The sequence below is a fragment of the Zingiber officinale genome, chromosome 8B (genome assembly GCF_018446385.1).
Source record: "Zingiber officinale cultivar Zhangliang chromosome 8B, Zo_v1.1, whole genome shotgun sequence".
NCBI lineage: Eukaryota > Viridiplantae > Streptophyta > Magnoliopsida > Zingiberales > Zingiberaceae > Zingiber > Zingiber officinale.
Window position 1 is genome coordinate 24,765,795 of NC_056001.1, and position 17,867 is coordinate 24,783,661.

The window sequence follows — 17,867 nt, forward strand, 5'->3', positions numbered from 1 at the left end:
ACTCAGAATAAGTCAGCTCAACTTAACTCGAAATGACTAAGCTCAATGACTCAGCTCTGACTCAACTTAGACTGGCAGGAGGTTGAGCCTTTGAGTCTATATATGTGGTACTAGCATAGAAAAGCTACATAGATATAGCTTGGTGACCTCTAAAACCCAGGGTATTAGGTAAATGGGTGTCTAAATGCTGATTCTGCTTCTTCTTATTATTATTTACAGGAATTGGGAATTTTTTATATTTATGGATGGCTTCATGTGGATCAAATTATTCAAAGCCAGCTAATGCTATGCATCATCAACCCACCCTGCATTGATATATTTAAGACTAAACCATCGATATCATTTAATAATGTATTGGTTCTTTTGAGAAGGTCCAAGAACCTCACTGTTCATCCTTCATATTCCCACAACTTAAAATTTATAATCTAAGAAAGGAGAGATTTTATTAAACCATATGCAATATTTTACTCACCTTAATCTTTCATTTTCCTTTTTCAGTTAGCATCAAAGTTCCCACAACAAAGTCCAATATGGAGGACGGACTAGGTCTACATAGTTATGAAAAAGTCTCTCTCTATATAGATATACACATCCTAATTGTCAAATCCTAAGCAACTTGATCATCTAACCAAACAGCCTCCCTGCCATTTGTGTATATGAATCTAGCTTCTAAAGTACATGGTATTGATTCTCCAAAGCTTTGTGCCATAACATGGGATTCCTGCATCAAGAACTCAACCTGAAATGCCTGCTGCTGCTGCTCATCTTACACTTTTGCACTCTAAACGTCTCAGCAGAGACACAGGCACTCACCAGTAAAGGTAAAATTCGCGTTATTTCTCTGGGACTCTGCATGATTTTGCTGCATATATTTCACCTAAACAGGCCTGTGGTGTTGTTTGTTTCTTCTTTGATGGAATAGCTCTTGATCTGTATAGCATATCAAGTCATTGGCAGAACAAACCAACAAGCTGGGTAGGTTCTGATCCTTGTGGTAATAACTGGGTTGGACTCAACTGTTCTAATCTTCACATCAAAAAAATGTAAGTTCTGAAAAATATAATGGAGAAGACAAACTCTAGGAAATTTGTTTTGGTATGAGTGATTCTTTTTTTTTTCAGAATTCTTCCTGGCTTAAACATCAAAGGGACTCTCTCTGAAGACATCCAGAATTTGATTGAGTTGGTGCACTTGTATGTTATCTGATAAATCAAATGTTACAATTATTTTCCTTTCCTTTTTCATCCCTTTACATGTTGCAAAAGGTGAAATCCCTTGCGGCCTCCCATGATTGTTCCACCTCATTGGGATTGAGTAAATTTAGTACCGAGCAGGTCCCCATGTGAGAGGGTATTTTTTACCGGCTTTGCCAGGATTCGACTCTTGCTCCATGTTGCAAATCTATCACATGGTTACCGGCTCGGCAACGCCCTGGGGCCTTTTCATCGCTCTACAAGTCCTTATGAAACTATGAACTTAAGAATTATGGCACTAGGGATCTGTCTTCCAATAAAGGTTTGGGTGGGCAAATTCCAAGAACCATTGAGAGTCTGGTGAAGCTTCAAAGGTTGTGAGTTGTGATTATATATAAATATTTTTTCAGTCTGTAAAGTTGTGTTGGAATTATTAAAAGTTGTAGAGTAGGTGATAGATTTAGCTATTGACCCATGTAAAGTTAAACACCCAAATTGAAACTTTGTTCTGTTGTTTATCCAGGATCCTTCAGTGGTTCCATTCCACCAGAGTTAGGCATGTTGGAAAGCCTCAGCTTCCTGTAAGATCAAAATCTTTTTGCTCAAAGTAGGATAATTTAGCTTGATATTCTAAATCTCTGTGATTCTTCAGATCAGTGGACTCTAACCGGTAGAACACATATTTATTAAAACACATTTATTTTTCATTATACCTCTCCTTTATCATTATTCAATTGTTGTTGCATAATCAGTAGATACTGCAAGAGTTGATTCTTGAACAATCATGTTCATTGTATTCCTTGCATCTTCATGAGTGTCACCATGCTGTCAGACATGGATTTCACAGCTTCGATAGAGCTGTGAGTTTAATATTTTAATACTAACACAAGTTTAAGATATTTTGTTACGAGTTCATTAAAGGATTTTAGTCTATCATACTCATTCACCAATACCATCAAAGGGCTCTTAAGACTCCTCTGATTCAAACTATGCCAAGATTTTAAAATTCTGAGCACTATAAGGGTCATCAGCGAGTTTTGATCAAAACTCATTGATGATCGTTTAACACCTTATAAACACTTCAAACTAAATTCATTGCATTTCTTGTTTCAACTAACCATACTTGGATTGGAGTATTAAAATTGGGTTATTAAATTTATAGCAGTCGACTAACGTGTTTTGATCAATCAACTATTGGTCTAGATTTGTGATTACTTGAAGAAACATGTAGTTGAGTGGTACAGTCGACTGACATCTACAAATATTTTATCTGAGAAATCAAATGTTACCGATCTTGTCCCTCCCTTTTTCATCCCTTTACAAGTCCTTAGGAAACTATGAACTTATGAATTATGGCACTAGGGATCTGTCTTCCAATAAAAGTTTGGGTGGGCAAATTCCAAGAACCATTGGGAACCTGATGAAGCTTCAGAGATTGTGAGTTGTGATTATATATACATATTTTTTCATCTGTAAAGTTATGTTGGAATTATTAAAAGTTGTAGAGTAGATCAGGGTTGGCTTAATGGCCTATGACTAGGTCCTCAATTTTTATTGGGGCATGGTCCCGTCCGAAAGCTAAGTCAAATGGGGGTACCGGTGAAGATGGCAAGAATGTTGGCGAAGAGAGAAATTTAGGGCCTGGGGGAGAGGATCGTTGATAGTACTCACGACCATATAAACACCACCCACCAAACACCCGGAAACATTAGAGCGAGAACCGGGAAAGAGGTCTCTAACGCAAGCTCTCCAACGCTCAAGTCAGAAGAGAGGTCGAGCGAAAAAAGATGAAGAAGCATAAATGTATGCGTGTAAGTAAGACTATTATCTAGCACGTACCTGGCCAACGGAGATGACCTCCCTTTTTATATTGCCTTTCGTTGTTAAAGTGTATATACTAAAAGTCTAGCTTGTGTATAAACATTTATTTAGAAATAAAGAATCATAGTGATCAATATCTACATTTATTTGTTAAATGTAATTTGTTCAATTAATTTATATAGTAGACAACATGGTGTGTGGTGTCACACACAGAAGATCATACTGTCGGTTCTTTATAAATTATAAACAGTTGCTCGCGACTAAGATGGAAAGGAACAAACCGTTAAGTAGTCGTAGTGTAATTAAGTATTAGTATATCTTAACTAATAAATTACACTGATACACTCCAAGTGTATTGAGTATGACTATTTTAGGTAACTTCTTTTTATACTGACTTTATAAAAGAACTAGACTTTGGTTATTATGGAAGTGTGTGCTCTTAATCCTAATATAATAACAAACACATATATTTAGTATTTATTTCTTTGACTTATCAATGAGTGAGATTTAACTCGATAAGTCAATAAGCCCGATAAGTTGAGAAATGATATTACTTATAGTGTGTGTTGTTGATTATAGAAGGAATCTGTGTCCTAGTTATCTAGGTTGAGAATGTCCCCAAGAGGAGCCCATAAGGATTGTCATGTTAAACCCTGCAGGTGGACTTAGTCTGACATGACGATGAAGTTGAGTGGTACTACTCTTGGAGCTAGAAATTAATTAAGTGAGTTGTCAGTAACTTACTTAATTAGTGGACATTCGTTATCTTAAACATAGAGAGACTAACACACTCATGATAAGGAGCCCATAATGTAATTTGGGAATGGTGCGGTAGTGCGATAATAACTCTCTAGTGGAATGAGTTATTATCGATAAACTTGAGTTATGTGTTCGGGGCGAACACTGGATACTCAAGCTCATCGGAAGGCCAAAACCAATTTCTCCTCTAGGCCCTTGTCGTAGCCTCATTAAAGCCTCAAGTCCATCCAAAGAAAGGCCCATCTTGGTGTCTAAGAAGGGGGCGGTCCATTGCTTGGTGACCAAGCAATGGCCGGCCATCATATCCTCTTAAGGGGGTCGGCCCCTTGCTTGGTGCCCAAGCAAGAGGGGGTCGGCCACAATAATTCAAACAAGGAGGGGTGTTTTTGAATTTTTAAAATCTTCTCTTTGTAGAAAACTACAAGTTTTAAAAGAGAGATTTTAAATTTAAAAACTTTCCTTATTTGAATTAGGCCACATGTTTTAAAAGAAAGTTTAACAGTTTTAAAACTTTCCTTTTTTAACCATCCTCATGGTTTAGAAAAAAAAGGAAGAGAAGTTTTAAAATTTAAATTTTCTATCACCATGTTTAAAAAGGAAATTTTATAAAAGAAGTTTTAAATTTTAAAACATGGTTTAAATTTTTAAAAAACTTTCCTTTTTAACTCCTACTTTAGGAAATTGAAAGAGAGCTTGTAAAATTTTATAAGAGGATTTCTTCTTGTAAAATTTTATAAAAAATATATATATTTCCTTCCTTATAGGGGCCGACCACCCTTGCTTGGTGCCCAAGCAAGGGGCCGGCCAATAGGATTAAATCATCATCCAATCAAATATATGATTGGTGATTGATTCAATCAAGAGGAAAGAAAAGGAAAAATTAAAAGGGAAAAGGAAAAACATGAGGAAGATTTTAATTTTTTGTAAAAAATTCTTCCCTTATTTGCCTTGGGCAACTAATATAAAAGAAGGGGTGAGGAGGCTTCATGAAACACAACTCTTATTCTTTTGCTTGGAGATCTCAAGTGGTCGGCCCCTCTCTCCCTTCTCTTTTCCCTTTTGCTCTCTTCTCCTTGGTGGTGTTGGCGGCCGGATTTTAGAAGAAGAGGAAGAAGCTTTTGGGTGGTGTTCATCTTGGAGGATCATCGCCCACACGACGTCTAAGGCGAGGCGAGGAATATGGCAGAAGATCTTGAGGTCGTTAGCTTACAAAGAGAAGGTATAACTAGTAGTTTTCTTCCGCATCATACTAGTTATTTTCTTTATAAGAATTCTAAATACAAGAGGCAATTAGATCTAGTTTTTCGAGTTTGTGTTTTCTTCTTTTTCAAATTTGTGATTCAACTGTTCTTTTGGTTAACCTAGAGTTATTTAAGGAAATTAAATATTAGCTTTCCTTAAAAGGCTTTGCCTAGGCGGTGGTGGTTGCTCTCATATCCAAGAAGGTCATGTGCCTCGCCATGCAGTCCTGGAAGCCAATTTTAGAAATTAATATTTAATGAAATTAATAACTTAGGTATATTTGAATCAATAGTGTTAAGTTTCGCTTACGATTCAAATCTAAACCATTAAGAACAGATAAGTTAAATTTGGAATCAATGATGTTAAGTTCCGTCTGCGATTCCTAATTTAACTTCTAAAGAACACAATAGGTTATTTAAGGAAAGGTTCGACACTTGTACAAAAATTTTTGTACAGTAGAACCGGTACGTTTTCCTAGGACTAACCAACAATTGGTATCAGAGCTAGGGTTTGCCTCTGTGTGTTTAGAAGTCAAATAGGTTATGCACATGTCATACATAATTTAGGCAGGATAATAGTAGGATGTGCTAACTCTTTGGTTGCAGGCTCCAACTATTATGACTTATTGATGTTGTGTGTGATTGGACCCTTGGACATGTCAAGGGCAATATTTTGTGTGTGCATGATTGTATGTATCAAATACAGCAGGAGCTGTATTATTTTTAGAAATTTATTTTCGATCTAGATTACATGTACATTCCCTCGTGGAATATAGGATCGATATATATAAAATTCTATTTTTATCGCGGATCGGATTCTTGCGAAGCGTGGTACTTTTGGAGCACCAAAGGCGCAGCGGAATAAGAAGCAAGATGGGTGCGACGACTCGACCCGATGGCGATGGCTAAAGATGGCAGCAGCTAGGGTTAGTGCACATAGAGGGCAGTAACAGAAAAAGGTCATAATAGTTGGAAAATAATTTCCATATTTATTGCTTTTATTTACTGTGATGTGTGTGTATGCATGTGATGTATGCTAGGATAGTTTAAATTTCTCACTTTAAATAACTAAGTGGGAGAGGGATTTATTTTAATAAATTCCACGGTCTCCATTACTGGTTTGTAAGTGATGCAAACAAACTTGCGCGTTGGCTCTGAGTGTCTTCCTTCATATCGGATGAGTTTGTTTGCGGATCACTAGATCAAACTTCCATTTTAGATTACTATAGGAAATTAATAAAGAGCGTATGATCTTCCCCATCGGAAGGGGCACAATCTTATTAATGGACTTAATGTCAAGTAATGGTATACACTTAGACACGTTTAATAGTATCCTCCCCATCGGAGTCACTGCTATTATTTGTGTGACCAAAGGAAAACCAACTATTAATTTGTCAAAAAGATAAGTTGGCAAGATAATAAAATTAAAACCCCCTCTTACAAATGTCGAGTTTTTGTATACGTCCACACTATCGTGGCATACAAAATTCACGGTGTATGAGGTAATTTTTTTTGTCAGGATGACAAGAAAATAAAATTAATGGGAAAAACTCCTCTTACAAATGTTTGGTTTTGTATACGTCCACACTATCGTGACATACAAAATTCACGGTGTTTGAGGTAATTTTATTTGTCATAAAGATTTATTGACAAGATAATTAATGGGTAAAACCCTCCTCTTACAAATGTTCAAATTTGTATACGTCCACACTATCGTGGCATGCAAAATTCTCGGTGTTTGAGGTGTTGGTGAATTTAAATAATATTGTTTGAGGAATCAATGTTATTTTAAATTCAAAGTTTTGATCAAAATATTTGATCAAAGATAAATCAACTATTAATTTTATTTGTCATGAACTTAGGATGACGAGATAATAAAATTAATGGACAAAATCTCCTTTTTGAATTTGTATACGTCCACACTATCGTGGCATACAAAATTCACGGGGATTTTAAAGTGTTGGTCTTGACCAAATATTTTTGTGATTCTTAGGATTTTAAATGTTTGTCAATCTCCTAGTTGTTATACTATAAAAAAGACTTAGTAGTCCCAATTATAATGATAGGACTTGGACATTAAGGTAGACTGTCCTCTTAGAACTGAGAACAATATAGGTGTATTTAATTCATTAGTTGTTGAAACATGTTTAGTGGTGTTATCTACCAGTACCTGAAGTGTAGATAGAGATGCCACTAATCATGTCTGTAATTCATTGCAAGGTTCCAGGAAATCCGACAGCTATATGAAAAGGAAAACACCGTCTACATGGGCACTACTGCAAAAGTAGCAGCTGTTGCAGTGGGAGATGTTTACCCTCTGATAGGAATAAAATATGGATTTTCAGAAATTGTCTTTACGTACTAAGTTTAGAAAGAACCTGATTTCGGTTTCTAAACTATTAAAGAATAGATATTCTGTCTATTATGATAACAAACTTGTTATCAAGAAAAATAGGAAAGTTATCTGTTCTGGTACGTTGGTTGACAATTTATAATCGAATAACTCCCACAATGCAATAAATGGGAATTAATAACACATTTTCTAACTTGAAGAGAAAGCAACCTTCGGAAATGAACCAATTATATTTTTGGCATCTAAGGCTAGGTTATATTAACTTGAGTAGGGTTCAAAGGATAATAACCAATGAACTCTTGGGTTCATTGGTAGTGGAAATCTTTCCAACCTGCGAGTCTTACTTGGAAGGAAAAATAACCAAGAAGCTTTTAAGTCTAAGGGGTATGGAGCCAAAGATATGTTGGAATTGGTTCATTCTGATTTGTGTAGACCTTTGACTATCCAGGCAAGAGGTTGTTTCGAATATTTCGTCTCTTTTATAGACGACTATTCGAGATAAGGATACATTTACTTGACGCGCCACAAGTCTAAGTGCTTTGATTAGGCTGATGTGAGTAATGTCGAAGTAAAAGTATCAAGACACTACGGTGAAATCGTAGTAACGAGTACCTCTTAGGAGAGTTTAGGAGTCACTTATCAGAAGTCGGGATTTAATCCCAACTAACTGCACCTGGTACACCCCAACAGAATGGTGTAGTAGAAAGAAGGTATAAGGCTCTTATGAAATAATTAGATCGATGATGAGTTATTCAGAAAATTACCAAATTCGTTTTAAGGATATACACTGGAAACGGAAGTGAACATAGTACCTTCTAAGTCAGAACTCTCTACTCCCATAGAATTGCAGAATGGGCATAAGCCTAGTCTGAAGCATATTCAGATTTGGGTGGTTTAGCACATGAGAGACAATAATAAGTTGGACATAAGTTCACTTGTTTGTGAGTTATCTTAGAAAAACGAAAAGAGGTTTATAGTCTTTAAAATCAGAAGGTCATTGTTGGCACCGATGTCCGATTTGAGAAAAGGACTATACTACAAACCACAAGCCCATGAGTAAAAATTATTCTTAAGGAAATTAAAAGACACATCTAATCTAGTACCAACTGTACAAGATGAAATATCATAAGAAACTGCAACATGTATCACAAATGATATACAATTGTAGAAAGTGTCTCGTCGTAGTGGGAGGGTTGTTAGGCAACCTAAAAGATTCATGTTTTGGGAGAGTCTTTGGATTTGATCCCTGGTGGACATGAACCTGATCCTCGGACATATGACGAAGCACTCCAAGATAAAGATGCAGCATCTTTGCAAAGAGCAATAAATACAGAATTAGAATATATGTATTCTAATAGAGTCTGGGAGCTTATAAAATCACCAAATGGTGTAAAAGTCATTGGGTGAAAATAAGTCTACAATAAGAAAAGAGGGATAGACAGGAAGGTAGAAACTTTCAAAGCAAGACTTGTTGAAAAAGGAAACTTTTTCACCGGTAGCCATGCTTAAGTCTATCCGGATTCTTTTATCTATTACTTCTCATATGGACTATGAGATTTAGCAAGTGGATGTCAAGACAGCTTTCCTTAATGGAAGTCTTGAAGAAAATATCCATATATATCAACTAGAAGGGTTCATTGCAAAGAGCAAAGAGCATCTTGTGTGTAAGCTCAATCAGTCTATGGACTGAAATAAAGCTTCAAGGTCTTGGAACATCTGGTTTAATAAAGTAATCCAGACCTATGGATTTATTTAATAACCGAATGAGTCTTATGTATACAAGAAGTGTGATGGAAACGTGGTGGTATTTCTTATACTATACGTAGATAACATTTTTAGTAGTTAGAAATAATATCAAAGTGTTGTCAGAAGTAAGGGTATGGTTGTCCAAACAATTCGATATGAAGGACTTGGGAGAATGCATATATTCTTGGGATCAAAGTAATAAGGGATCACAAGAAAAGAATATTTTACTTATCCCAAGCTTCATATATCGAAACAATCCTTGCTCGTTTTAAGCATGCAAAATTCCAAGAAAGGTTTCTTACATTTTCAGCATAGAGTAGCTTTATCTAAAGAGATGTTTCCGAAGACATCAAAGGAGATAAAGGAAATGAAGGCAGTTCCTTATGCTTCGGCTGTCGGAAGCCTAATGTATGCTATGCACGAGATCAGAAATATGTTTTACCGAGGGCATAGTTAGCAGATATCAAAGTAACCCTGGACAAGGACATTGGATTGCGGTAAATCATATATTGAAGTACCTTAGAGGCACTAGAGATTATATGCTATCTTACAAGGTAGATAATTTGGTCCCTGTGGGTTGCACGGATTTTGACTTCCAATCGGATAGGGACAATAGTAAGTCGACCTCGGGGTTTTGTATTTACTTTAGGAGGTAAAGTCATAACTATGGAAGAGTGATAAGCAAAGGTGTTTTTTCGGACTCCACCATAGAAATTGAGTAAGTGGCAGCCTCTGAAGCAGTCATAGAAGATGTATGACTCAGATACTTCATGATGGACCTAGACATGTTTTCTGGTTTGCCCAAAAATTATTACAATTTATTGTAATAATAGTGGTGCAGTAGCAAACTCGAAGAAACCATAAGTCCATAAGTCAAGTAAACACAATAGAGTGCAAGTACCACCCAATACGAGAAATCGTATAAACGAGGAGAAGTTGTTACCACCTAGATTGCATTAGGTGATGACCTGTAGATCCTTTCACTAAGGTCCTTAAGGCAAGAGCTTTTGATGGGTATGTTGAAGGGTTGGGAGTCAGATGCATGGCAGCATTGATGGCAACATAGTCTTTTAGGATAAGTGGGAGATTGTTAAAGTGTATACTAAAAGCCTAACTTTTGTATAAACATTTATTTAGAAATAAAGAATCACAGTGGTCAATATCTACATTTATTTGTTAAATGTAATTTGTTCAATTAATTTATATAGTAGACAACATGGTGTGTGGTGTCACACACAGAAGATCATGTTGTCGGTTCTTTATAAATTATAAACAGTTGCTCGCGACTAAGATGGAAAGGAACAAACCGTTAAGTAGTCGTAGTGTAATTAAGTATTAGTATATCTTAACTAATAAATTACACTGATACACTCCAAGTGTATTGAGTAGGACCATTTTAGGTAAGTTCTTTTTATACTGACTTTATAAAAGAACTAGACCTTGGTTATTATGGAAGTGTGTGCTCTTAATCCTAATATAATAACAAACACATATATTTAGTATTTATTTCTTTGACTTATCAATGGGTGAGATTTAACTCGATAAGTCAATAAGCCCGATAAGTTGAGAAATGATATTACTTATAGTGTGTGTTGTTGATTATAGAAGGAATCTGTGTCCTAGTTATCTAGGTTGAGAATATCCCCAAGAGGAGCTCATAAGGATTGTCATGTTAAACCCTGCAGGTGGACTTAGTCCGACATGACGATGAAGTTGAGTGGTACTACTCTTGGAGCTAGAAATTAATTAAGTGAGTTGTCAGTAACTTACTTAATTAGTGGACATTCGTTATCTTAAACATAGAGAGACTAACACACTCATGATAAGGAGCCTATAATGTAATTTGGGAATGGTGCGGTAGTGCGATAATAACTCTCTAGTGGAATGAGTTATTATCGATAAACTTGAGTTGTGTGTTCGGGATAAACACGGGATACTCAAGCTCATCGGAAGGCCAAAACCAATTTCTCCTCTAGGTCCTTGTCGTAGCCTCATTAAAGCCTCAAGTGCATCCAAAGAAAGGCCCATCTTGGTGTCCAAGAAGGGGGCCGGTCCATTGCTTGGTGACCAAGCAATGGCCGGCCATCATATCCTCTTAAGGGGGTCGGCCCCTTGCTTGGTGCCCAAGCAAGAGGGGGTCGGCCACAATAATTCAAACAAGGAGGGGTGTTTTTGAATTTTTAAAATCTTCTCTTTGTAGAAAACTATAAGTTTTAAAAGAGAGATTTTAAATTTAAAAACTTTCCTTATTTGAATTAGGCCACATGTTTTAAAAGAAAGTTTAAAAGTTTTAAAACTTTCCTTTTTTAACCATCCTCATGGTTTAGAAAAAAAAGGAAGAGAAGTTTTAAAATTTAAATTTTCTATCACCATGTTTAAAAAGGAAATTTTATAAAAGAAGTTTTAAATTTTAAAACATGGTTTTAATTTTTAAAAAACTTTCCTTTTTAACTCCTACTTTAGGAAATTGAAAGAGAGCTTGTAAAATTTTATAAGAGGATTTCTTCTTGTAAAATTTTATAAAAAATATATATATTTCCTTCCTTATAGGGGCCGACCAATAGGATTAAATCATCATCCAATCAAATATATGATTGGTGATTGATTCAATCAAGAGGAAAGAAAAGGAAAAATTAAAAGGGAAAAGGAAAAACATGAGGAAGATTTTAATTTTTTGTAAAAAATTCTTCTCTTATTTGCCTTGGGCAACTAATATAAAAGAAGGGGTGAGGAGGCTTCATGAAACACAACTCTTATTATTTTGCTTGGAGATCTCAAGTGGTCGGCCCCTCTCTCCCTTCTCTTTTCCCTTTTGCTCTCTTCTCCTTGGTGGTGTTGGTGGCCGGATTTAAGAAGAAGAGGAAGAATCTTTTGGGTGATGTTCATCTTGGAGGATTGTCACCCACACGACGTCCAAGGCGAGGCGAGAAATACGGCAGAAGATCTTGAGGTCGTTAGCTTACAAAGAGAAGGTATAACTAGTAGTTTTCTTCCGCAACATACTAGTTATTTTCTTTGTAAGAATTCTAAATACAAGAGGCAATTAGATCTAGTTTTTCGAATAAGTTTTTTAAGTTTGTGTTTTTTTCTTTTTTGAATTTGTGATTCGATTGTTCTTTTGGTTAACCTAGAGTTATTTAAGGAAATTAAATATTAGCTTTCCTTAAAAGGCTTTGCCTAGGCGGTGGTGGTTGCTCCCATATCCAAGAAGGCCATATGCCTCGTCATGCAGTCCTGGAAACCAATTTTGGAAATTAATATTTAATGAAATTAATAACTTAGGTAGATTTGAATCAATAGTGTTAAGTTCCGCTTGCGATTCAAATCTAAACCATTAAGAACAGATAAGTTAAATTTGGAATCAATGATGTTAAGTTCCGTCTGCGATTCCTAATTTAACTTCTAAAGAACACAATAGGTTATTTAAGGAAAGGTTCGACACTTGTACAAAAAAATTTTATATAGTGGAACTGGTACGTTTTCCTAGGACTAACCAACATTTGTAACCCCTGAAATCATAAGACATCAGAGAATGTCGGATGTAAGGGGGTGTCGGGTGAAAAAAGATATGTGATGGACTTCTATTGGGTAGATGAAGATTCCACTGTTTGTATGTGACAAGATATTGGAATATTCCCTGACGGATAGTTGTTATCCTCTGACAAGTTGTTATGATTCTGTGACAGCGTTGTCCCCTTTGGAGTCCGATCAACTAAGAGGCAGACCAGGAGTAAGACTGAGACTGTGCCTAGGAGGAGTGAGGGGACTAAGCCCTGGAGGTCCGACGGGCTAAGAGGTCGATCGGGAGTAAGGCTGAGATAGTGCCCAAAAGAAGTAAGGGGACTAAGCCCTGGAGGTCTTACCGGCTAAGTGGTCGACTAGGAGTAAGACTAAGAGAGTGCCTAGGAGAAGTAAGGGGACTAAGCCCTAGAGGTCCGACCGGCTAAGAGACCGACCAAGATTAGAGGAACAGACTACCTGGACCCATAGTCCTTAACCTTTACTGTCACCTCCTATTGACTCTTGACTGCTACGTTATCTTGACTGTCATTTCTGCCCTTCCACCAGGGTCATCCACTATTTCCTGTATCACAAGCCTCTCCTTCAAATCTAGTCGAAGGAGGCTCATGTCCGACTGACTAGACCATAATATGATTATTGTCTCGTTATTTAATCGGACAAGAAATGCTCGTATGTTACCATCCGGATTGGATAGATTATAGACATCTTAAAAGCAAGAAAAGAACCTTGTGATGGTGTGCTTCTTCATCCTCAGTTGTGGCCATAACTATCGCTCCTTCCTAATACAGTCAACACATAACTTTTTATGAGGCCCCACCTACCCTTTGATCCAATGGTTTTAGGAGAAGGCTATTTTCCCAATGAGATCGTATGGTTTGTCCCATGATCATTCTTTTAAAAAGTAGCCCCCCCTTTCTTGGCTCTTAACACCCACCTCTCCTTCATCCTTATTCTCCAACGATCTCATTGTGCTTCTTCCTTTCTCTTTTGTGAATCCCTCAAAAGTAATGGAGTCAGAATCTCATTCTGAGATCTTGATTGAAGCGATCCAACAGCTACAGCTAGAGGTGCAACGACGAACTCAACTACTCGCCGAGAAGGAGGAATCCTTAGTGAAGGTGTTACAAGCCCTGAATCTCCAGCACTCAAATCGGAAGAAACTAGAGGCGCATCTGACTGCTGCCCAGTCTAAAGCCCTAGTCGAACTTGCCATGAAGAACAAAGTCTCTATGGACTTAGCGTAAAGGACTACATAATTATATGACCTAAAAATCACGCATGCCTCCGCAGTCTCTCGCTTGACTAGGGAGGTGAAGGCCAAGAATCTAATAATACTACAACAACAATAGGACCTGGACCTGTGAGTGATCGAACTGAGCTCCCTACAAGATGAATTAGACCGAACCAAATCTAAGCTAGCCTCTTCCTTGCAGATCTACAAAGTTGAGTCAAACAAACATTTGAGGATGAGCCAAGCGACCAATTTTTGCTCAGGTTGTAGTTCGGCTACTCATTCATATCTGGGGTGGGAGGAGTAGTCTAGCATCCTCGTGAGGAAAGATGCCTAACGACTGGTCCGTCAGATGAATATTTTGTACCATAAAAGAATTATAGGAGGGAGACTAGAAACTACTTTTTCTAAATTTTGATTAATCATACTTAGTTTTGTGTGCTCATTGATAGCATATTGACTTCCGTGTCAATTTTATTATCCTTAATTGTCATTCAATTTACTCTTTTCCTTTCTCATGGACGTGGTTAACTCTCGTGCTTGAGCGTTGATCGAATCATGAGGTTGGGGCTATGGTGTTGAAGGGTGACAACATGCGTGTATTACTGAGTATCGCCACGATCATGTTAAGTGTAGGGCAAAGCAGCTATTGAGATAAGAATCGGGTAGAGTAACTATAGAGATAAGAGCCGGACAGAGCAACTATAAAGATAAAAGTCGAACAGAGAAGCTATAGAGATAAGAGTTGGACAGGGCAGTTATAGAGAAAAGTGTCGGGCGGGGTGACTGTAGGGATAAGAGTCATATAGGGCGGCTACAAAGATAAGAGCTGGGTAGAACAGCTATAGAGATAAGAGTCAGACAGAGTGGATGTGGAGATAAGTATCGATCGGGGTGGCTGTAGGGATAAAAGCTGGACAGGGCGGATGTAGAGATAAATGTCGGGCAGGACGACTGTAAGGATAAGAGCCGGACAAGGTAGTCATAGAGATAAGTATCGAGCAAGGCGGTTGTAGGGATAAGACCCTGATAGGGTGGTCATAGAGATAAGTGTTGGGTGGGGCGGCTATAGGGATAAGAGATGGACAAGGCGGTCATAGAGATAAGCGTCGGGTGAGATAGTTGTAGGGATAAGAGTCGAACGACACTATCATAGAGATAAGTACTCGACAAATTTTTATCCTGGCCAGGAAGTTATAGGTGTAAGAGCCCTGCTCGCTTATAACTCATACTAGGGAGAGAGTCTGCAATCTAACCGGATGGTCGTTAAGATGTGAGAGCCTTTCTCGCTTATAATTCACATGGTCGGGGCGCCCTGGGGGGGGATAAAACTTTATCCCCAACGTTCAGATCGCGTTTGACGTGATCTGGTCAAGTATCCTGGTCCGGGCGCCCGGAGCCATTCCGGGCACCCCGGACTGCTCCGGGCGCCCTGGAGCCCAAAGTCAACAGATGTTGACTTTTTCGTCCGAGACCTCTTCTCTGGTTCAGTCCCGCCTCGGTCCGGTTCTTCTCCTCCGGATCCGCTCGCTTGGGTGATCTCTACCATCCGGAAAAGGGCTCACCCGAACCCAAGTCCGGTCTTCTCGAGTAGCCTTCCTCTCCGACTTCTCGTCCCTCGGAGTCGCCGCGTGTTTCCTTCTCGTCCACCAGCGTACTCATCCGCAGTCTTCATCCCTCGGTCGCACCCCGTGCCGACCTTCTCGCTAGCTGCGTCTCTTGCTCCCCGAGCAATCTTCCGCTCAGACTTTCGTCCCTCGGAACCATCGCACGCTTCCTTCTCATCCACCGGGGTACTCTTCCGCAGCACCTCGTCCCTCGGACGCACCGCGTGCCGTCCTTCTCGCTAGCTGCATCTTCCGCTCGAGTACCTGTGCTCCTAAGCTCCTGCATACTTAGACACAAGGTTAGAAACACACAGGACCTAACTTAACTTGTTAATCACACCAAAACAACCTTGGGGTTCCAACAATGTGTTTACTCTAGGAGGTGGAGTCATTGCATGGAGGAGTGTTAAGCAGAAATGCGTCTCAGACTCAACCATGGAAGCTAAGTGATCCTGTCCGAACGCTGAATCAATGGACGCTGGGCACGTGGCGCTCTCCGAACTGATGACGTGTGATCCTGTCCGAACGATGAATCAACGGACGCTGGGCACGTGGCGCTCTCCCAACTGCTAACGCAGATCTTCGACCGGTCGCGTGGACCTCCGGCGAACCTACAAGGAAGTCAGGCCGGGAGGGGGTTCCCGGTGATGACCCTCCGACGCTCAAGTCAGGCAAGTGGACAAAAAATAAGTGGCTCTCAATATTAGAGAATGCATACCTCTGGCGAAGTGTGAGGCTCCTTATATAGGGCTGTGAAGGGGCTCAAGCACACATACCGAGGCAAATACGTGTCCTCAGCCCATACCTCAGTATGGGCTTGTCAGAAAAGCTTACCTGACACCATACTACTACAGTCCGAGCACATCTCTGATGGGACAGCGAAACCCTCTATCTTAAGATCCTGCGTATGGCCTAATCGTCGAACATACCCGCTGTCAGAAGATGTTCCCTTGTCCTTTTCTCCTTTTACCCCATACCGAGCGTCCGGCCGATCGGCGGTTCCCTCACGTCCGGCCGGTCGTATGCGCTGGTCCACTCGGGAGATTCCCGGTCGTGTGCTCTGTGGATTGTTCACAGTGTTGCTACTTTATGTCTTTGGCCGAGCGGGATACCCGCTCGGCCATACGACCCTGTTCAACATGAGCGTCGGAACCCCGACTCCCTGCCGGGGTGCCTTTGCTTTCATTTAGACCCCGGTCGGCCGGTAGGTCCACCCTTTTCCGATCGGCCTTTTGACCTTTTGACTTCCACGTGGCGTTGACTTCCCGGAACAGGGGTCCCCTATTCTTACCGCCGGATCACTTGCCTCCCCTTTAAGTCTAGTCGAAGGAGGCGATTAGTCTGACTGACTGAACGATTGTTTCGCCGAGCGGCTCTTCCAAGAAACCATCCTCCGCTCGGCAGATGTGGTAGTGACTACGGCCTCAGTCAACGCCACCATCCCCCGGATCTCCTCGGAAGTTGTGCCAATCTCCGTCATTAATTAAGGCCAAGCACGCTCTCTGCGCCTCGATAAGGCGCTTATTAAATGCTCTCTCGTGGCGGAATGCCACATGGCATTGCTGCCGTCAGCGTACGGCGGCGGCGTCGCAGGCGACGAGACCGAGGCGATTTAAAACCGACGGCCCGATGTGTGCTTTGGTTCTTGTGACCTGCATCCAACGGTGGAGGCCGCTCGGGCTCAGCCCTATAAGGCCTTCGCTTTCTCCGTCTTCGCCGTATTTCGACCCTCGCGTGCCCAGAAGCTTCAGCGTTTCAGTGCTCCGGCGACCCTGTTCTTCTGTTCTCCAACGATCTCCGGCGTTCTTTCTTCGATCCTCCTTCTTTGTAAGGCTCTTCCTCTGCTCTATCTTTGGTTCCTGTGGTTTTCTTTGCATTTCTTTCCCAAGTTCTGGTCCTCGGGGTACTGTTTCGTTACCATCTTCTTCCTTTTATCCTCTTTCGTCTTTTTTGGTTTCGTCCGCTCGGACAATGGCTAGCTCTTCCCAACCTCAAGACCAAGCCCTAGACCCATGGTATACTACCATGGAGTCTCGCTTCGATCGGCGCGAAGTCGATATTCTGATAGATAATTTTGATATTCCTTCCGACCTCGAACTTATCTTACCCACTCCTTCCGCTCGGCCACACAAACCACCGCGCGGAGCTTTTTGTGTTTTCCACGACCAGTTCACAGCTGGTCTGCGATTTCCAATTCATCCCTTTATCATTGACGTCTATAATTTTTTCGGCGTCCCGCTCGGAAGCCTAGTTCTGAACACTTTCCGCCTTCTATGCGGTGTTGTTGTCCTATTCAAAATCCATAACATTCCCCTCCGACCGGAGGTTTTCTACTATTTCTACTACCCCAAACAATCTGAGCAGGGCACTTACATGTTCCAGGCTCGGCCCGGT

General features: G+C 40.0%; 1 long non-coding RNA gene across 1 annotated transcript; it reads left to right on the top strand.

Annotated features, from left to right (window-relative positions):
- Window positions 1–468: 468 nt before the first annotated feature.
- Window positions 469–1,893, top strand: LOC122017495. The gene is made up of 4 exons (XR_006121382.1): window positions 469–821; window positions 923–1,043; window positions 1,122–1,567; window positions 1,717–1,893. It is a non-coding gene; the product is annotated as an uncharacterized LOC122017495 (long non-coding RNA).
- The last annotated feature ends 15,974 nt before the right edge of the window (window positions 1,894–17,867 follow it).